The sequence below is a fragment of the Sturnira hondurensis genome, unplaced genomic scaffold (assembly GCF_014824575.4).
Source record: "Sturnira hondurensis isolate 20B ecotype Veracruz unplaced genomic scaffold, ASM1482457v3 Scaffold0007406, whole genome shotgun sequence".
Lineage (NCBI taxonomy): Eukaryota > Metazoa > Chordata > Mammalia > Chiroptera > Phyllostomidae > Sturnira > Sturnira hondurensis.
Genome location: NW_028080037.1, coordinates 7,303,710 through 7,325,914, shown reverse-complemented (window position 1 = coordinate 7,325,914; position 22,205 = coordinate 7,303,710). Strand labels below are relative to the sequence as shown.

The window sequence follows — 22,205 nt, the reverse complement described above, 5'->3', positions numbered from 1 at the left end:
CTGGGCGGTAGAACCTAGGGGAACGCTGAGAAAGAACACGCCCTGAAATCAGACTGAGCCGTGGTAGAATCCTGGCTCTGCTCTTGAGCTGGGTGACCTTGAACTAGTTACTTCACCTTTCTCAGCCTTGGCTGCCTTTCTGCAAACTGGCAAGAGAGTGGTAAGTAAAAATGACAGGTTATAGCTATTGAAGGTTTACTGTGTGCCATTCACTCACCTAATTATCACGATACATCTCTGAGCTGTCATTCCATTTGGTAGAACACCAAGGCTTGGCAATAAAATAACTTGCCCAAAGTCAGAGTAAACGGCTCTGGGAAGGAAGCTCCTGATCATGGAGTTAACACAAAGGTGGATGGGAGAATTCAGTGAGAAGATTAGAATAGCAGGCTCCCTCCAAAGCACAAGTAACAAAAAGCAAAAGTAGACAAGTGGGACCATGTCAAGCTGAAGCATTTCTGCACAGGAAAAAACACACAATCAAAAAAAAATAAAAAGGCAACCTCTAGAATGAGAAAAAATATTTGGAAACCATATATCTGATGAAGGGTTAATATCTAAAATATATAAGAAATTTCTACAACTCTATAGCCAAAAAAAAAAGGCAAAGGAACTGAACAGACATTCCTTCAAAACAGACACAAATGGCCAACAGGTACATGGAAAGGCGCTCATCATCCCTAGTCGTCAAGGGCTTGCAAATCAAAACCACAATGAGCTATCAGTTTACATCTGTTAAGCTGGCTGTCGCCCTGGCTGGTGTAGCTCAGTGGATGGAGCGCGGGCCTGCGAACCAAACAACCGCGGTTCGATTCCCAGTCAGGGCACATACCTGGGTTGCAGGCCAGTTCCCAGCACGGGACGCACGAGAGGCAACCATACATTGATATTTCTCTCCCTCTCTCCTTTCCTTCCCTTCTAAAGATAAATAATAAAATCTTTAAGAAAAAAGATGGCTCTTATTAAAAATCCAAGGGATAAATATTGCAGAGAATCTGGAGAGAAGGGAATCCATAATTAAAAAATAGAGCTACCACAGAATATAGCAATTCCACTTCCAGGTACATACCCAGAGGAACCAGAATCAGCATCTTAAAGAGATAGCTGCACCCTCCTCTTCTTGGCGGAGGTCGGGCTTGCGTTCCCGGTCCCCGTAATGTACGGAGGCAGAGGGAAGGGGCTCCGGCCCCCCTCGGCATCATGTCTTCGGTGCTGACGGTTTCCAGTCCGCCGGTTTTATCCTCAAGCGCCGGGACACTGGTAAAAAAATTAAAAATAAAAATAAAATAAATAAATAAATAAAAGAGATAGCTGCACTCCCAGGCTCATTGCAGCACTACTCCCAATGGCCAAGACATGGAAGAAAGTAAATGTCTATCAACACATGCATGAATGAAGAAAAATGGGGCCTAATCACAGAGTGCAATATTACTCAGTCTTTAAAAGAAGGCCGTGCTGCCATTTGTGGCGACATGGGGGGACCTGGAAGACATCACGCCAACTGCCAGACACAGAAAGACAAACTCTGAAAGATCTCGCTTCTCTGTGGAATCTAAGAGTCATCACCAGGGGCTTAGAGGGAGGTGGGAACAGGGGTGAATTATGCCAAAGGGTGCAAAGTTTCACTTTTGCAAAATGAATAGATCCTGGAGATCTACAGCACAGGAGTTAGCAGTACTGTACTGTGTCCAGTACTGTGTCTTCCTTACATATTTCCTAAGAGGGTAGTAAATCTTACGTTATCATTAGCTTATCGGAAATAAATAAATAAATAAATAAGGCAGGGAGAACTGCTGTAGTGATGGATGGCATTATGGTACAGGGTGTTTTTCAGTATATACTTACCTCCAATCTCACCAAGTTGTATACATTCAATATGGATAGCTTCTTGAGTATCAACCAAATGTCAATAAAGGTGTTTTTAAAAGGTTCCAACTATTTATACTTACCCTTCCCCCAAAGAGTACTACCCCTTAGGCTTGAAATAATTGCAATAAATCAATGAGTAGATAGGTAGATTCACTGAAATACACACACCTAAAAACTTCCACATTCAGAGCTTCAGGGAAAAAAGGAAGGTGAGCAGAAAGGAATTTGCGGACAATGAGAGCTTGCCACTACAATGAAACCATTGATATCCAACAGGAGGGATCTGAGGGGGGTAGAGATTTGATGGAAATGTGATAGATGTGAGAAAAGGCTAATAAAGCCCCTATTCTTTGTGACAGCCTGGCCCCCGAGACACCAGGATGTGGCATGGGAACATCAGCTCCCAGTGGGCCCACGGGTCAAGGCCAGCAGGAAATACCTGGGGGTCAAACTAACAGACAGGTACATGGAGAACGTTCCATGTTATTGACCGTGACAATGCACAACTGTAAAGCATCAATTAAACCCTTGGGGCTGAGGTTTGGACTTCATTCCAGGTTCCCAGAAGGCATTTCACCTGCAGCCATGTAGGTTCGACCCCATTTACAGAATTTCTGCCATTTCTGAGTTCCGGTTTAGGGGCTTGGGAAACAGGACACAGCCCTTCCTCCCTGGCCACCATGGCACTCAGAACACCCATGGGGATAATTCAGAACCCAGCGGGCAGAATCAAGAGTGACAATAAAATGAAGGTAAACAAAGCCCATGAATGCAAAACAGCATCCGCACATAAACACTATGTATGAGAAATGAAGAAGCCTTTGAGGAAAGTTCTTCCTGTCTGGAAGCTTCAATGAACTGGCATTTCGTTCTCCTGTGTCTCTTTCAGAATAAAAGAATGGATCCTGGGGGGGTGGGGGGTGGAGGATGAAGCTGGATCCAGAGACTGAGTCGAAAGAGGAGCCCAGAGGATATTCACCTGGGTTTCCACTACCTTCTGCGTGTCTTTCATCCACATCCACTAGACTGCAGGTCTCACGAGGACGGGGGACATTTTTCTGGTCACAGCTGCAGCCTTTTAATGCCCAGCAGGGTGCATTGCACTTGGTAGGACTGCAGGATATATTTATTTAATAAATGCCGATCCCCCAACACGTGTTTCATGGGTATTGAATCGCCCAAGGTCATCACCGACATTGGCCAAGGGCGAAAAAGAAGAGATTTTCAATGAGGAGGCGTGGCAGGTTAAAGATGGCCATCAGTCCTTTGCTGGTCTTCTCGCTGAGACGTGACACCTAACTCCTTTCCTCGGAATCTGTACTGAGTCCAGTGAACTTTTTAACCAATAGAATATAGCCATTTCCACACTTCGGAGGCTAGGTCACAAGAGGCCTTTTGAATTCCACCTGGGCCTCTTGGGACATTCTTTCTCTGGGCCCTCAGCTGCCAGGCCAGAAGCTCAAGTGCACCATGGTCTCTCTGCTGGAGAGAGGCTGCTTGCAGGCAGGCCGGCTGCCAGTCCCAGCTGAGCCAGCCTTCCAGCCAACCAGTCTCTCCAAGGCACCAGAGAAGGGAGTGAAACTGGTTCAGGTCTCCTAAACCGGGAGTCCAAACACTCTCTCCATGTCAACATCTGAGGCTTTGCAGGCTAGACAGTCTCTGTCACAGGCTGGTACAGCCTGAAAGCAGTCGTGGGTAGTGTGTAGGAAAGTGGGCGTGGCTGTGTTCCAATAAAACTTTATTTATAAAAGCCGGCGCCAGGCTGGGTCAGGTCTGCAGGCCACAGTTTTCAGACCAGCCCAAGTGACCTCTGCTAATGCTGCATGAAATAGGGCTGAGTGCTGCCCAAACTCTTACCCAGCAACATCATTTAGAAAAATAAAACAGTTTTTGTTTTAAGCCGCTAAGTATTGGGCAGTGTGTTATGCCCCTATCAATGGCTGGAGCCGCAGCAAGAAAATGGAAACAGAAAAATGGTTTTAGGGGATGAGGGAGAGGCAGGGATAACTCCCAGTCTGTTCCCCACAAGTGCACAGCTGCTGCCCTGAGTCTGAGGAGTAGAAAACAAAGACCTTACCATCCAGGCCTGGATTATTCTACCCGGAAGTGATGGGATTTGAACTAAGAAGGAAAGGGGGTGTTGAAGATCGGAAAGGACACTGTGGAGAAGGGGGTTGCGTGCTAGGCGCTTCCTTGCTGCACAGATCCAGGCGGCACCGCTTTTGTCTCAGTCTGTGTGAATGGTGCATGTTCCATCTGGGACATTCTCCATCCCGGGCTCAGGAAGAGCAGGTGCTCGTCCATTCAACAGGCCGACGAGTCAGACGGAGCTGGTGTCCCATCCAGCTCCGCCTCTCGCTGACGTCATCCTCTTGAGCCAGCTCCGTCACCCCCCTGAGGCTCACATTCCTCACTCTCTATGGGACTTAGCTCATAGGATGCTTGTGAGAATTAAATAGGACCATAAGTAAACTCTGGCACGTAATAACTCCTCAATAAACAGAGCTTCAATATATACCTGTGTGTATACCTGTGTATACCTGCGTGTGTGTGTACACATGCATGCACACACCGGTGTATTTATAAATAAAGAGAAAGCCTACAGGCATAATAAGAAGATGCTGCCCAGTGGAGTTAGAGTCACAGGCTTCGCAGAGACCGAGTGCATAGAAGTCTCTGGGGAGACAGAACCCTCACTCACCCACCTGGGAGCCCTTTATCACATTATCTGATGTCAGTGCGCTGAGGAGTCACCCTGGGGGTCCTTGTTGACCCTGGTTTCTCTCTTTCCTCACCAACAGTTCAGATTCACAAGATCTGGGCTGGCGTCCAGGGATTTCTGCTGTTATAACAAGCTCCCCCCCAGGGTCTGCGGACCCAAAAACCCATCTGGTAGCACTTGGAGAAGCTTGTCTCTGTAAGGCTCCTGACAGGAGGACCGACCCAGAGAGGCGAAGCGGCCTGCCTGAGGCCACCCTGCTGCACGGGGGCTGAGGCGGGTCGTGCACTCCAGGTCCCCCGTCCCCCTCCCCCCACCTTTACCCTGGGTTTCGGCCTCTGCGGTTTCAGTTACCGCAGTCAGCCACGATCCAAAAATATTAAACGACAAATTCCAGAAAGAAACAATTCATATGTCATAAATGGCACATCGTCTGAGCGGCACGATGGAACCTCACACGGTCCTACTCGGCCCCAACCAGGACGTGGCTCCTGCCTTTGTCCCGCGTCCCCACGCGGCAGAGGCTTCCCGCCCATTAGTTTCTGAGTAGCCACCTCGGTGTCAGACTGACGGTCACAGTATCACAATGCTTGTGTTCAAGTCACCTTTCTTGTACAAAGAGAAGCCAAAAGTTGCCCCCTTTAAGTGAAAAGGTGTGTGTGCATATAGGTACAGGAAAATTAGCACATGCAGGGTTCGGCACTATCGGAGGCCTCAGGCCTCTACTGGGGGTCTTGGCATGAAGGTGGGGCCCCCCCATACATCAACACCTGCCTGCCAACCAGGTGTGATGACAGTTCTGTTCTTTCCTGTGTCCCTGGGGCATCGGGCAGCTGCTCGGCGACCTTTGGTTCCCTAGAGCTGATGTAAAGTGAATCAAATGTCAGAGTTGAAAAGGGGTTGGGGAAACTTCGCACCCAAATCATCCCATTGCACAGACAGACAAACTGAGATTGTCACACAGATAAGCAGCTGCCCCCCTGTCCACGCAGAGAAGAAAAGGCCTGGATTCTCAGCCCAGCACACTTTCCTCTCCCCCGGTTCACTCTTGGTGCCAAAATGACGGGCTAGGTAAACCTGGCGTGGGCGCTGGTCATTGTAAGCAGGGGCCAGGAGTGATGAAATCCCAGCCAGCTCCTGCTATGTTTCACACCCCGGCGTGGTATTAACCGTGGCGAGGAAGCAGAATCACCAAAATCATTGTGAAATCGGTCCTTTCTTGGTCTGGAAAACTGCTCTCAACCTGTCATCACTCTATTATTCCGTGTTATGACCCTGAGATGGGTCTAAACAACCCCTTTCTATAATATATATATATATATATATATATATATATATATATATTCCATGGGTAACACCCCCAGGCCCCTCCAGTGAAGGGAGCAGTTGCCAGGTGGGATCACAGAACCCCAGACATGCAAGGGGACCGCAGCAAGGTCCGTTTATTTGATTTGGACAACACTTTGTACAGAGGGAATTCAAGACAGGAGTCTGCACCCTCTAGACTTTTCTGGACAATGCGCAGCCTATCCTTTTGTACAGCATGTTGTACAAAGGGTTGTTTTGTACAGAGAGTTGTTCCATAGTCTGGATACACATTCAACACACATGCACACACGGGTGGGATTTTGCCCACCAACCATATATATATGTGTAAGGCCAACTATTGTGTAACTGGAGAAGATATAGAAAAAACACTCTTCACCTTGATTTCTCAAGCCCTGAAATCAGTGGGGGGATCACATATCTACTTCATAAGGTTTTTATGAGGAGTCAGTAAGTATAAAGATTTTGTAGGATTTCAGGCCCCTAGTAGATGCTAAATAAACCAGGACAGGTCACAGCAGCAAGAGGGATGGGAGAGCATGGATTTGGGGTGTTCAGCGTCAGAACCTAGACTACTTGGGTTTGTCATCATCGCTCCCGCACTTATCAGCTCAAGAACTTGGGGGCAATGCCTTCGCCTCCACGTACCTCGATTTGCTCACACGTGAGATAATAGTAGCCATTGCCTTCCCGGATGGGGAGGTTGAAAGGGTCACCCGTGTCAAGAGTCTGGCCCGAACCAATAATCACTCAATAGATAGTCCCTATAGTGGTGCTATGTATAGTGAGTCTGGAATGGGGGGGTTCTCATTTAGTTCTTTAAACTATAAACCGATGTATAGATTTCTGGAGTATTTTCCACGCAGCTGGGGTGCAGAAAGCTGACTCTGGTCGTTTTGCTAACCAGCCCCGCACAACCACTGTGTGAAAAATGGAAAGCAACGTTCCGCCTGGAAACCAAAAACACTGGATTTCCTTGCCTTGATTTCCCTTCGGGACACCCATAAGGCTTTCCGCTTAAAGTGCGGGTGAGGCTGGGAAAAGTTATATGAGCAACGGAGGCCGAGCCAAGAAGTCAACAAGGGAATTGCCTCTCTTCCAACAGCAAACAGAAAACCCAGTAATTTGTCCCCAAATCATTCTCACAGGGGGCTAAGACTGAACGGGACCATGGGCTGAGCTAGGCTGGTGATTTCCAAATCTGGCTTTGATTAAGAATCACCCTGGGCCCTGAGCAGTGTAGCTGAGCTGGTTGGGGACCATCATCCCTCAAGGCGAGGGGTGGCTGGTCCAATTCCCAGTCAGGGTACATGCCTGAGTTGCGGGTTCGATCCCCAGTTGGGGGAGTGTACAATGCTTCTCTCTAACACTGATGTTTCTCTCCCTCTCTTTCTCCCTCTCTTCCCCTCTTTCTAAAAATAAATAATTAAAATCTTTTTTGTAAAAAAAGAGTCCCTTTGGGAAGCCTGTTAAAAATACAGATTTATGGGCCTTGGTGTGGAGATCCTGGTCCAAGAAGGCTGGAGCCTGTGAGTCGGCATCTTAACATCTTTTGCCCCAGGTGAGTCCAAGGTGGGAGCTCTGGGGTGGCCTTTTGGAGTCACTGGTGCAGCTTGGTTGCAACACATGGGGAAACTGAGGCTCAGGGAAAGAAAATGACTGCGTGCAAGGCCAACTGGTGACATAGGTGAGCCTCTTCAGCCAGGTGTCCTGACTCATCCACACTTGACACCCTGGGAGTGTCTGTGGAGAAAGCTACAGTATTTTTTTCTCAGGTTGGCTTTGTCCTTAGAACAAACATAGGGGATTCTTTCCTTCAATCTCTGGGTGACAGAACACTGTGTGGCCTCCTTCGAGAGACCAACTGGGCCATCACTTCCCCATTTTCCCCAGAGGTACCCCCCCCCCCACACACACACACACGCACTTATTGCCCATGCAGAATTCATAAAATAGCTAAAACCAAATTGAGAAATAGAAGCTTTTTCTTTTCTTTTTTGCACATTTGTAGAAGTGGCCATTAAAAGTATTAGCAGACAATTAACACTGAGTTGACTGGGAACTTTTTTGGGGGGGTTGGTCTGTACTGGGGCAGCTTTAACATCTCTGATTACAACGACCGATTTGGGGTGTACCCTGGTATTTAACGCTGCATCAGCCAGTGCAATCGCTCAGTTAAGGGGCTGTTAGAACTTCAATAGCTGGGCACCACCCAATGCCATCAAAATCTCCGACCTGGAAAAGCCACAAGACAGGGCTCTTTTGCCCCTTTTCGCACAAGGCTCTCCAGGATTTGGAGCAGACGGGATTCATGTTTCAAAGCTTCAGGAGATATTTGGGTAAGTACACCTGATAGTCTAGGTACTGGGGTCTCGGGAGACAGAGGGTTTATGTGTATATAGTTTATGGGGCCGCCTTTGTTACGGCCCTCGTCATGAGGTCCCCGCCGGGACAGGGAAATAAGATAGTACACAGAAACCCTGAGAAGGAGCGAGGATCTGGTGACAGGCACTTCTCCAAGCCAGGATGGCCCTCTAACAACACAGACAGGGAGAGAACAGCTCACAGCTCAGAGTGAGGGCGTGGCCTTTCTCTTGTCTGTTTACTGACCTTCCCGAACTCCACCTTGGTAATGAAGTGACTCTGCAGATGCTCGGGGGTTGGTTAGCAAAGTTCAACTCCTATCGCTCTGTCTGTCCAGCTCCAATTCCTGAGGCGGGAGCAGTGGGAAGCTGACGCTGACCGTGCAGAGTCAGGAGACAGGCCTGAATCTGGGGGCTAGTAGCTCCCCAGCTGTGTGGCTTTGGGCAAATTGCATTCCTTCTCTGAGCCTCGATTTCCTCTTCTATAAAATGGAGTCACTGGTAGTGCCGAGGGATGTAGCTAACGATACACTGTAAGAAGGCACTGGATAAACTGTCGAAGTTGTAGTCGTTAGGATTTTGGGCTTTATTAATACTTTCATATGGACTTTTCTTTTTTATTTTTAAAAAGAAATTATACTTTCTTTTTTTAAATTTATTTATTTATCTTTAGAGGGGAAGGAGAGAGGGAGAGAAACATCAATGTATGGTTGCCTTCCGTGCGTCCCCTGCTGGGAGTTGGCCTGCAGGGAACCGGCCTGCAACCCAGGCATGTGCCCTGACTGGGAATCGAACCGAGATCCTCTGGTTCGCAGGCCCGTGCTCAATCCACTGAGCTATACCAGCCAGGGCTTAATATAGACTTTTCTGTTTCCGAGAGAGAAGCCCAACTCCAGTGGATTTAAGGAAATAAAGATAATTTATTGATTCACACAATTAAAATGTCTAGGGATAGAGCTGTCTGCTTTCAGACGTGATTGGATCCAGGCACTCAAATGACATCATCAACTTTTAGTCTCTCTCCCCGTCTCTCGGTTTTCTTTTCTTCTGGATCGAATTTACTCTCAAGATGGCAGCTTCATTCCGACACCCCACCCGCCTGGCAAGCCCAGAAGAAAGCAAACTCTGGTTGTCCAAGAGTCCCAGTAAAAACCCTCCTTTCATGGGCTCTGACTCTGGCAGCCTGGCTCCCCAGTGACCATGACCAAAGGCAAGTGGGACTCGCCTGGGCTAGGCTAGGTCACGTGCCTGATTATGGAGTCTGCGCTTGAAATCACATGACCTACAGGTGGAGGAAGGAGAGTCCGGGAAGGAAAATCGAGGAGGGGAGACTGGATTCAGAAGAGGCAAGGAGGCGAGTTCAGCTTTCTACACTGAGTTGGCGGCGGGGCCGGGGTGGAACAGGCCTGACCCCAAAACGGAGGCAGTTCTGGAATTTTAGGAGCAGCTGCAGAAGCAGCATCTGAGGCAAGACCAGGTTAGCCGAGCCTCCTCCCCATTCAAAGCTGGATGCCAATGGCACTAGGAGACAACACCGAGGAAATGCCACCCAGAGCATAGGAACTCTCGGAATTCACCAGGTTCTTAAGAGGAACAGAACCCACGAAATATATTTACAAAGAAATTAATATGAGGCTTACTATAAGGACTTGGCTCACGTAAACATGGAGGCTGACAAGTCCAGAGTTCTACAGGGTGGTTGGCAAGCTGGAGGCCTGGATGTTCTGGCAGTTTAGTTCCAAGTCCGAGTCCAAAGGCCTGAGAACCAGGAGCATTGAGGGCACAGCTCCCGGCTGAAGATGAGCAGGTTCAGGGTCCTGGAGGAGCCAGCTGTTTCAGTCCAAAGAAAAAAGCTGACGTCCTAGTTCAAGGACAGCCAGGCAGGAAGAACTCTGCCACACTAGAGGGAGCGCCGACCCGGTTGTTTTATTCAGACCTTCAACTGATTGGACGAGGCCCACCCACATTCAAGAGGGCAATCTGCTTTACGTAGTCTCCTCACCTAAACGGTACTCTCATCCCCAAACACCCTCAGAATAACTTTTGACCAAATATCTGGGCCCACTGTGGCCTCATCAAGGTGACACATTAAATCAACCATCATACCTCCTAGAAGGAGTCTGTATCTGTCTGTCAAGGTGTGAGCAGAGAATCACAACCAGTAAGAAATATATATTAAGGAATTTGTTGCAAAAAAGAGATTGGTTCACATGGTCGTAGGTGCTGGCTGGGTCAGTCTGAGATCCACAGGGCAGGCTGTCTGGAAGGGTGGGCTGGAACTCTTGGGCAGAAATACAAGGTGCTGCCCGTGGGCCGAATTTCTTCTTCATCTGGGCAGGCTCCAATCTGCCTGTGAGCCCTCTTTATCAGCATAAACTGAGCACATCCAGAGAACCCAGGATAATCCCCCTCACTGAGAGCCAGCTGATGGCGGACCTTGTGTGTGTCCACAGAATACCCTCATGGCAGCCCCCAGAGTAGTGCTTGAAGGTGTCCTGAGGACGGCGGCCCAGCTGAGCTGACACGGGTAAGTGACCCCCATAGACCACCTCTTTTACAAGGACAGGGTAACCCGGGTCAGTGGGGCGGGGGAAAGGTAGAGAGCGGAGGAGCAGGGAAAGGATGAAGTAAGCGCCATTCTAGAAAGGATATACGAGTGGGTGCCACCAGGCTCCCCAGGCTTTGGGACTGTCCCAGGCACTCCTCAGAAGAATTGGTGACCCTCTCCCCTCGATCTCTACTGTGGCTGCCCCAATTCAGGCCTCAATTATGTCTTCTCTGGCCACCCTGCCTCTGGTCTCACACCTCCCCCTCTGACCCCGTGGCAGCCCCAGCTGGCACTCTGCCCGCCTCCCCACAGCCCAGCTCTGAGCTTGGCTGAAGCTTCAGTGACAGTCCATATGCCTGGTCCCCTGCTTCAGCCATGTCGCCTCTCTGTCTAGGAGTGTTTTCCGGAGCGTGGTGGGGACACAGAGGCACGACAGGCAGTGTATGCCCCAGGAGCACCCCTCAACCAGTGATGGGGGGAGCCAGCCACTAAACGCCCGGCTTCCTCATCCATCATGGCAAAAGCCTGGAACGTCCACCATGCCCCCTAGACACCTGGAGGAGTGGAGCCCCGCTTGCCCTGGGCACCCCCACTGCTCCCTCCTCTCCCCTATTCTCTCCCCGGCTCCCCCCCACCAGAACTTCTGGGAGCACTTCCCCAAATGACTCATTTCAACCCAGCTCCTTGTGTCAGGGTCAGCCTTTTGGAGAATACAGGCCAAGTCACCAGCTCCCACCTCGACATCCAGAAGCACACCCCTCCCGGCCCTGAGGAGGGCCAGACTCCTCAGTGGGGACAAAGGGTCCCCAGGCTCCAGCCCCTGCAGACTGCTTTGCTTCGTCCCCTACTCCCCACACAGTTGTTCTGTAGACTTCTCAGGGTGACTTGAAAACACCAGAACAGTCCGGCCTTTCAGCCTGGGAAGTAGGCCCATCCATGTCCACCCCTCAGCCCACTGCTCGCTTCCTAACAAAGAGAAATAGAAAGATTCCAAGAGGCTCCGGGTTGGATAGCGTGTCGGCGTATTAAATGTGCATTTATACACCTCCACCCACTGGCTGGGAAGTCCATGCAGAACCACGGCTGTGAAAGACACTTCGTCAACAGCCAATTGCCGAGGAGAGATTCTGAGTCGTTGTGACAATGGTACCGACAGTTTAGAAATAAGAAAAGTGAGAGGCTGAGTGCCTCGTCCGAGGTCATTCTGGCAGGAAATGGAAAAGGCAGGAGTAAAGGTTTTTATTCTAATCTCCATATGTTCCACCTGTACATGAGCATCTTCTGCGGGCAAGGAAGCCCAGGGGACATGGCCATAGGTGTGGAAATAGCGGACAGTTCCCGTCTATCCTAGAGTTTGAGGACACAAGGGTTGGAACCTAGAGACCCCTAAAAAGAGCGACCATTCAAAAGCCCCAGACTAGGCCCTTAGTCTGGATTATCTGAAATGCAAGACAATTTCTGATGGGTCTTTCAGCTCCAACTTACCGATGAGGAAATGAAAACGCATAAGGGTAAGTCACTCGTCTGAGCAGTGGCTGAGCCAGAGTCAAGCCCAGATATGGCTGATTCCAGAACCTGCCATCATTACATTCAACACCTCTCAGAAAAATAAGAAAGAAACTGAAATTATGAAGCAGCTACGGTGTGTACTAGTTTTCATAATAACCCTGTCAGGCTGCTTCAATCATAATTTCCCCAACACAGGCAAAGAGAGTGCTTTAGACAAGTTAAATTCCTTCCCCAAGGTAAAATGAGATCTTGGCCCGTTTGGACATCAGGGGTCATTTCTTTCCATGTTTCTTGGTTCTGGCTGGACATCAGAACACAAGAGAGCTTTTCAGAAACTATAAATCTCCAGACACCATCCCTCGAAAGCCTCAGGCAATAATCACCACCATGAAGAAACAAATGTGGAAAGATACTCAGTGGATAAGGTGAGAAGGAGAAGACTGGTGTGTCCAAGCTCAAGGGTAACAGAGAAGTGCCGGTGGGTTCCCACGTGGGCTTATCCTTGATCCAGGCTTCCCTGCTCTCCCGGGGCCACCGGGGCTGCACTTGAGGAAGCAGAAAGCCAGGGCCTAAGTCTGTGGGGCCTGGAGACAGCAGAGAGGGAGAGCCACACGGGAGCCAAGGCAGCCTGAGCCTCCCTGAAGGTGGGGGGTCTCGAACCCGGCTCTCTGGGAATGGTTAAGTAGGTGACAGCACCCTATGCCAATGGCTGCTTGGCAGCCATGAAGGGCGGCAATTTGGTTCTAAACTTATAGGCGTGGTGAGCAAAAGCAGTGAGTGGAAGCGCCAGAAAGAGTCTGACCCGTTCGCATGTATAGGAGGCACACACTATTGTGCCTTTTCTAGCACATCGGTATGTCCTTGGTGCAGCACAGCGTGGCGTAGGAGCTGACACAGATCTAACGTACGGGTTCACGTATACGCACATACACTGTGTGTGCGCGCGCACGTGTGTGTGTGTGTACGTTGTGAGTGTATCGGGTGTGGATATAGAAGTACGTAGAATAGTCTTTATTATGCTTATATAGAAAGCACGAATGTATTATGTATGAACACAGTGTGATCCTGTTGTAAATGTCATTTGAATATGCATAAATATACAAATGAATGTTTGCCAAAATATTGACACCTGTGGGGCCTGGGGGGCTTTGTCTTCCTTCCTTCCTTCCTTCCTTCCTCAAATGTTTATCGAGGTCCTACTTCATACCAGACACCATCTTTCTCCCTCAACCCTGCCTTTCACATCTTGGAAATTCTAAAAGCATGTATTTCTTGGTACTTTGATCAGCAGATAATTTCAAAATAAAAGGGTCCCCTGTCCATACTCCCAATAACCAGAGATGGGGACATCGGTGACCTTCGAGACAGAGACAGCGAGAGGCGAGCCAAAGATAGAATCGCCTGCCCCACCGCCTCCACACACACCGGCCGGTCGGCGTTTTTTGTTTTGATATTTTGGTCAGGGGCCACCATCGGCAGATTTGTCCTGCAATAAAAATAAAGCCATTCATCTCCCTTACTGCTGTGTCACATGGGTGCAGGAAAAGCCTCAGCACTCAAGGGGGGCCGGCGTGGTCAGAACACTTATATCTGCCTCGGCCGGGGCAGAGCTTCCCGAAGGCATCCTTCCCCAGACTTGGGGGTGGGTCCTGTTTATCCCCTGGCACACAGTGAAATGTCGGGACACATGCTCTGGGCGAGGTGGGGCCCAGGGAAGGCTAAAAATGGAACGGCGGCTTTGATCCCCAGCCAACACCAATGACGCTCGGGGTCGGGGCCAGAGTGAGACGTCATGTTCCCTTGCTGTCTCCGCAGAAGGCACAGGCAGTCGCCTTCTGACTCCAAACACTGACGGGGCCCCAGCCTGCGACACCAGGGAAGGCCCCAGGCTGAGAGTCGGGCCTGGGGAGCAGGGAAAAGTGGGCCTCTCATGGAAAGGCTGGGGGACTTTGTCCACGTCCACTGGGGAACCTCCGGGAGTCAGGTCATTGCCATGGCACCGGGACCAGAAATGGAACCCTCCCCAGAAGACCCACTGGAGAGAAGACTGATGTCAGCTCGCCGAGGGACTCAGTCCCCCTCCCAGCTGACCTGGGGCCCCCCTTTTGCCCTTACTTCCCCGGGTGTTTTCACTGTGGTCCTCAGAAACTCCACCCACCTGCACGTGCTCCCCTCCAACAGCAATTCGGGTGGAGAGCCTGGCTCGTGCCCACACACGGGTGGGTGCGGGCGACCCAGCAGTGAAGAACCCCCTGACTGCCCTTCTGAACCACGAGGTCTCATGGAAAAGGGAGGCACGGAAGACACCCCTGAAGGGTGACAGGTGAAGAATTCTGAGGTGGGTGAGTACTGGGTGCAGGAGACCACAGTGGGGGCGGGAACCCAGTCTTGGTCAGAGACAATGTGGTTAATAGACTTTACTGTAGTGATCACGGAGTAGTGAAGATCTGAAATACAGAAGGAAAAAAGGACACGTGTTTCCCGCCATGACCGAATACTCACCCGTCACACAGAAGAGTGGATCTAAACTCGACAATCGCGTCTCGACAGAAAACAAACTTCAAAGGAGATCTGTTATCAGAGCTGTCGCATCACCTCTGAGTGCCAGGATAGAATGGGTGGTCCAGGGCTCCCTGGGTGTAGCAGCCCCGAAGTGGTTAGAGAATTATGTTTTCAGAAGATACCACCCTCTGAGCTCGGGCCCAGCAGAATGGAGAGAGAGAGCATGCTTCAGAGGGGTCTTTAAATGGGGCATTTTTCTTTTTTTAGATCCCCAAGGGTGACCTCTCTTCTTAGGATCTCCCTTCCTGCAAAAGACTCTAAATACTGTCCCGATGTCTGTCCTCCTCACCGGCCTATCAACTTCCTGAGAAACCCCATCTGTCTGCCTTGCTCTTGAATGGCCGCTGCCTGTCCCAGTGCCTGCTAGGTACTAGGTGCTCAATAAACGCTTGTAGCGTGCAGTACGGAACGCAGGATTATACACGAAGTGGCGGGTGTCACCAAGGAGGGCTCTAGACTTTTCTTCTCAACCATTAATAGTGGTCATTCTTTAATCATTCGGATTAAAAAAAACACTTTATCATGTTTCTCATAATTAATAGCGTTTGCTTGCTTTCAACAAAACCAGTTCTTATTTATTCAAGGGCTCGTGGAATGCCGGTAGATAAATGAAAAGCCGGGACCCTCTTTCTTCGCACCCGAAGTTCTGGTGCAGGTGGCAAGAGCAGAGAAAAGACGTCTCCTGCCTCACTCTGGTGACTCTCGCTATGGAAGCTGCTGGGCAGAGTCACAAATGGCCCCAGTGAGTGAAGCCCTGTTGACTCGGGAGCAACAGACAGAAGGGTGAAACCGTGGAAGCTACCAGAAATGAGTGTCCTAAAACCCCACCTCTCCACCGTGGAGAGTGGTGCTCACAGAAGAATTCTGGAAAAGAGCCTAAAAAGCCCCCCACCCTGGCAGACAAGAGGCAGGGTTTGAGCAAACGAGGTCAGAGACTCGACAGAGGCGCCATTCAAAGGGTGACCAAACACGACTTTCTTTGTCTCCCACTGACAGGTGACACCCTCCCACGGCAACGCCTCCCAAAGCGTCACATTCGTCCTCTTGTGGCTGAACCACCATCACGCAAGTTTCACACCCAAAGAATTTGGCTTTAGGGGAAAATCTCATCTCCCTCCTGTTCTCAGAGGAGCTGGGTGACAAGGAAGCAGGCCAAGGGCTACGTGTGAGTGAGAAAACAAAGACAAATGAAAAAGGGGTGTTGATTACCCAAGAACAAGGATTCGCAGCCAAATTGGGAAGCAGGAAATGACTGCTCTGTGACTGCTCCTTGGCTGGGCACTTTCGGCATTTATACATTTTGGTCTCTGTCTCTGAAGGGGGCTCTGGTGGTCTGTAGCCACGGCAGGGGCTGTGGCGTCCACGTTACCGAATGGATCATGGCACCGCACCCCGCACATCCCCTGGGTCTTCGTGTGCCGCCATCTTTCCCAGGTGGAACGAGACATTTCTTTTATTTGTTCTGTTTCTTACTTTCCTTCCCGGGAAGAGGGAACTCTTGGGCTGGCTCCCGCAGCCTGGCATGCGCTGACACTTTCTGGCTGTGCCACAGAAGACCAGAAACTGTCCTCCTCTGGAACACTGGCTTGCTTATCTGCGACCTGATAATCTAGACACAAGTGGGTTGTTCCAAAGATTTAATGAAATAAGTCATGTAAAGGGTCTGGCAGCAAAGCAGCCCAAATCATTTCCTTCTCTTTTTCTGTTCCCTCCCAAATCCGAAGGCTTACGGACGGCCAGAAACTACTGAGTCAAAATTATCTTCATCAGCCAAGCCTGAAAGACTAATGAAGAGAGGAAGTTCTCTCCTTGCAATGGAAGGAGACCTTAGATCTGGGAGTTCACAACGTAACTGCCATTCTTGCATTACGCGGGGTGTATTACCTTCTCGGCAATCACATCAGTAACGGAAATGAGAGCCTGTAATTGAGAAGCTGCTGTGCTTGGAAACCGCTCGTGAAACTATCCGGAGACTTTTACAGAAAATCTCAGAATTCTGGAAACATGAAAACAAAAAGAGGGACAAAAAATACAGACAGAGGGAAGGATTTCCGCCCTATGGGAAATTTTTGGTTTTGTATGACAGCCATATAATTGGATAATAAAAATAGAAATAATCAGAATAATAATAATAGATTCCATTTCTTAAATGCTAAGTATGTGCTGGCCATTCTACTGAATACCTGATGTGTATTATCTCATGTAATCTCCACGCAAGCCTCTGGGGAAGGTATTAGTGTATTTTACTGGAGAGTAAGTGGTACCTTAAAGAGATCTAGGTCTCCCCGTAAACCACGGGCTGGTAGGCGGTACCTGTGGGGTAATGACAGGTTCACACACACACACACACCAAGACCCCCACACCACAAGCACGGATACACGTATTTGTCCACACTACATACATACAAACATGTCACACACATGCATGCATCTCACATTTTCACACTCAGAGATTACATGCACACAAATATACCCACTGTGCCCATGCATGCACAGCACACACACTCACACACACAGCACACACACATTCCACACAGACACACATGCCCTACATATACTCACAAACGCAACACACACTCCTCACACATACCACACCCCCCATAGACATATATACCATATACACACTCCTTCCGTACGTGTATCGCACACACACATTCCGCCCACATCCATCCTCTGCAAAGGGACCATGTGCACACTAACTAACACCTACCGTACAGGCACACATACACACCCGCCGCCCACATGCGCACACACTCACACACACTGCACCGGCCAGCTGTCTGGCCAGCACACTTGTCCTGTATTTTAATGTCCCTGATGGGCAGGTCGACCCTGATCAGGTAAATGAGGAGATAACCGAAATTCCTCAAATGTCTACGAGTCATTCTGCATTTGAAATCTTTGTACGGCACAATTCTTGGAGCGAACCTCTACTCTCCGAAGTTCTATCTCTCAGCTTCCGAGGCTGCATTTCTGGAGCAATTCTCTCCACTCCGAAGGTTAGAGACGTTTCCTTTCTCGCAGAACCAGGAGATTAGTGTTCTAGTTCCAGCCTTCACCCTAAGGGCCCTGGACGTTCTGTCTGCCTGGGGCTCCGCTTTGTGCTCTGTGCGATGGGAGACCCGCACCCCCATGGGGTGCCTCCCTTCCTCCTGCGGGCTCCTCTCCAGTCTGAGGGTCGTGAGACTAACGAATCTCCCCCAATTCCTTCTACCCCAATAATTCTGCAATACTATCACTTTACATAAAATGAATACTGGTGATAATGTTGAATATGGAAAATCTGATGTCAAAAGCAGCAGTCATAGCGTATCGCCCCAAACCAAAGATAAATGACACCTCAGGTATTCATTTTTTTTAAAGATTTTGTGTATGTACCTATAGAGGGAAAGGGAAGGAGAGAGGGAGAGAAATGTCAATGTATGGTTGCCTCTTGTGGGCCCCCTACTGGGAACTGCCCTGCAACCCAGGCATGTGCCCTGACTAGGAATTGAACCGTGATCCTCTGGTTCACAGGCCCGTGCTCAAGCCACTGAGCTACGCCAGCCAGGGCAGGTATTCATTTTTGTACTAACTGTGCTGAAGTGCTGTGCAGTAGACATGGGGAATGAGGGGTCTTGTGCTGTGGTTTGGGCCAGCCTTCAGTGTGTGGTACCGTTGCATCCTCCAACCCAACCAGGGGAACGTCCCAGATCCCAGGCCCCTGACCCCACGCCTTAAATGGAAGTTAATGGCCAGAGCACTGAGAGACAGGCCCTATGAAAGTACACCGTCGTGTCTGGTTTATTCATTACTAGCTAATGTAATGCACCTGAAGTAGTCTTTTTCTGGTTCCATCACACGCCGGTTCATCTTCCAAACCCAGCTACTTGCATTAGTGTCTGGCTTGAGAAGATTAAAAACAAAGCAAAACAATTCTGTGGGATCTTGTACAAATAAACAGATTTGCATTGGACTAGACTCCGGGTAGCTGGTGGCATCCAAAAGGATGAAGCAAGACAGGGAGCCAGACGACATGTTTCCGGTTTGGTCCTTCAGGCCTGGAGGATGCTACCTCATTCTCCGGTCTGGCTGAAACTGGGGAGAAGCAAACGTTCCACCGGAGCCATTACGGAAAACTCGGTTGGTTACAAGCTACGTATGTTGTGACTGCAGATAAGGCGGGAACTCTCCGACTCAGAATCCCAATGGCAGGGCTCGGAGTAATCAATCAGAAGAACTGCGAGACATATGCTCAACGAAGCACCTCAAAGTGAAAACAGATGGACTAATGTGTATTGATCTCCTACTGCTTGTTGACACCCTTTTGAAACAGAGGCAAGAAAGGGCATGGGGGTGGGGGGAGTGCTTTAAGTGGAGAGGGTTAAAATCGTGAGACTGAAGAGACCCGGGGCAAGGACTCTCGGGTGAACTCTGAGACTCGTTTCAGAGCGTCACACTGAAGCCTTCTGTGCCAACAGCTGGAACGAAGGGGAGAGGCTGGGGGCAAGGGGCAGGGGACTGTCCTTTGCCACCTTCCTGATTTCTCTCCTCTCACGTGTTTACTTTTATTCTTTCATTATCTCGGCTTCTCCAGCCTCTGGAGAGACCAACAGTAATAACACAACAACACGGGCTGTTCAGGCAGGATCTCTGTCCTCCCCCCCACATACAAAATGCACTTCATCTCGTCTTACGGGGGCCTCTGACTTTTGTCCCAGTTGGGATTAGGGACCCCGCAGTTCAGGGACCTCACAGTGCAGGCCCCACAATTTCCCCGCCCCAGGTATTCCCCCCACGCACTTTTCATCCTATCCAAGGGGTACTGCTACCTCCCTCCTCTCCGATGTTCTGTACCCCTCAAAATGCTAATATAAAGTGGGGGGCTACAGAGAAGCAAGGGACATGTGCCTGGGTCCTTTTTTATGATTCGTCCACACACGGTGCCTCTGGTTCAGGCCGGGTGGCTACAGATGGCGTGGGATCCTAAGCCACCCAGGAGAGAGCAAGGGTTTTGGATGAGAGCTTCCTTCTCCTAGAAAAGGCACTAACAACAGAAAGAACCCTGGCGACAATCACTTATCCTTAGGGGGAACCTTGAAGGGTACGAATCTCAAATCAAATCTGTCATGGCCAAAGTCAGCTTGAGGATGACTCTGTTTCCACGCCCTCCTGCTGTTTTTTCCTCACCCGTTGCATGACGGGTGTCACAGGAAGACAGTTTCTTTGGTCTTTTGTCCAATGTCATTCCTAATATGGTCACGTGGTCACAAACAGCACCAACAGATACTTCCAGGTAGATTAAAGGGTCTCATAAGAGGGCCAATGAACCGGTGGCGGATTGGGCACAGCTGAGAGCTGGGTGGTTAACAAAAACAAGAAACGGACCAGCTTGGGCAGAAAGCGAAGAGGAAATCTTGGAACTTTCCACAACGATGGTATCTGCTAACTGAACCCGAACCACCCAGCTGCCTCCCCCTGCCCCAGACCCCGGAGCTTGTTTTACCATTTGCTAAATGGACAGAATAACCACTCAATATTTGGGGACAAGGGGTCTCTCTGAGCTTTCCTCCCTCCTCATCCTTCACTCAAGGAATTTTCCAGATAAATCACCGTGCTAATCCCCTGGCCTGAGAGTTATGGGCTGTAGGGAAGCAGGAGAATGGTGAAATGGGACTTGGGTCCAGAAGGAAGCCCTACATGAAAAATGAGGGGTGAATGCACAGTCAACATGGGTCTTCCAGAGAGAGGAGAGGGCTGGGCTTGGAGACGTGGGGACAGGAGGGACCTGCTGAACAGGCAGAGAGGGGAGAGCACTCAGGGAGGTGGGAAAGGGAAAGAACAGGGCCATGGCTTAAGGGGAAAAAGAGAAAGGAGAGAGAAATCACTGTTCCAATTAGGGGTGATGTTGCGGAGGCAGCTTTAGCAGATCTAATATGGAGGCTTCAACACCTACAAAGTCATTGTCACCCGGATAAGAGGAAACTGGCAATTACTACTGTGGCCTGCGCGGAGACTGGTCATCTCCTTCCACACTCTCGTCACACTGACAGTGACACTTCTGGACTCCGCGCCCACTGTGTGGGTGGGGAGGACAGCCACACGCCACAGCCTTCACTCCCGGGCTGTGGGCATCTCTCCACTGGTCCGGGGACTAGGTGCTTGGATGGAGGGATGCCAGAGAGGAGAGGCGGCAACGCCTGGCTTTCCGTCTTCACAGGCACGTGAAGTTTCAATGGGCACGTGTGTTGTATGTGCACACATGTGTATAGATAGTGTATGTACTCACTAGTGTGTATGCAAATGGACTGCTGTCTGTATGTAGGCGTGCAACGTGGTGGGTATTGGTTGTGAATCTATATATATATTGTTGTGTCTCGTGCCATGAACGAAGGTAGCCTGCCCGCTGGTCAGGCGTGTCCGTCTGTGCCGAGGGCAGAAGCAGGAGGTTTAACACTGAGAATGTGGACAGTTCCGAGGAAAGAAATTCCCCTATAACTCTCAAAAGTATTTTCTCCCTTCCTCTGAACGCTCAGGTAGGTCTTTGGGCTGGATTTACTCTCTGGTGCTGCCAGGAGCTGCCGGTTACGGGTGCAGGTGCACACGGTACCTGTCTACATGGGCACCTGGGAGCCTGTGAGTGTGCAAGACTTCCCTCCTTACACGGCAAAGTGACACAGGGTGCCGCGATGGGCCTCCCATATCTGTCTTCACAGATGAGGGATTTCTCATCGTGGGTGGAGGTGCTGTTGAAAGACAGGCTTCAAGGCTCGGCTCTCGGGGGAGGGGGTTCCGAGTCCGAAGGAACCAAGATGCGTGAGGTCCAAACTCATCGACTGATCGGCGTGAGGGTATAAGAGACTTCTCTCCCACTGGGACATCTTAGCTCAACTAATAAACGTCCTGCATGCTGATTTCCACCTCAGAGTCAGCTGCCCGAGAGCCTCACCTGCAAACGACAGAGAAGGACCAAGTCTGAAATCGCTGAGTCACTATGTGCAATGGATACTAGGGGTCAGCGGTTCTACCTGCCCCAGAGGGGGACCCTCCACAGAAGCGGGCTGCACCTCCGGGAGCTGGAGTCCCCGTGGAGGAAAATTCTGAGAAGAGGCTCACCTTTTCTCGGCCAGGTCTGGAGGCAAGCAGCGGGTCTCTGGCAGCCCTCCCCACAGCTCTCCTCTGCTTCCCTGGTCTCGGGGTGCTGCCTCTTACAAGGCCCCTAGTTCAGTGAGACTCTGAGTCCCATGAGGAAGTGCCAAGTCGTCTTGCGGCAGACAATTAGAGAAATTGGCTCACGGAGCCTGGACACAGCGCTCCACCCTGCGAAGCC

At 50.2% G+C, this 22,205-nt stretch overlaps 1 non-coding gene across 1 annotated transcript; it reads left to right on the top strand.

The window, feature by feature from the left end:
* Window positions 1-1,110: 1,110 nt before the first annotated feature.
* Window positions 1,111-1,260, top strand: LOC118991378 (small nucleolar RNA SNORA57). The gene has a single exon (XR_005067405.1). It is a non-coding gene; the product is annotated as a small nucleolar RNA SNORA57 (small nucleolar RNA).
* Window positions 1,261-22,205: the final 20,945 nt, after the last annotated feature.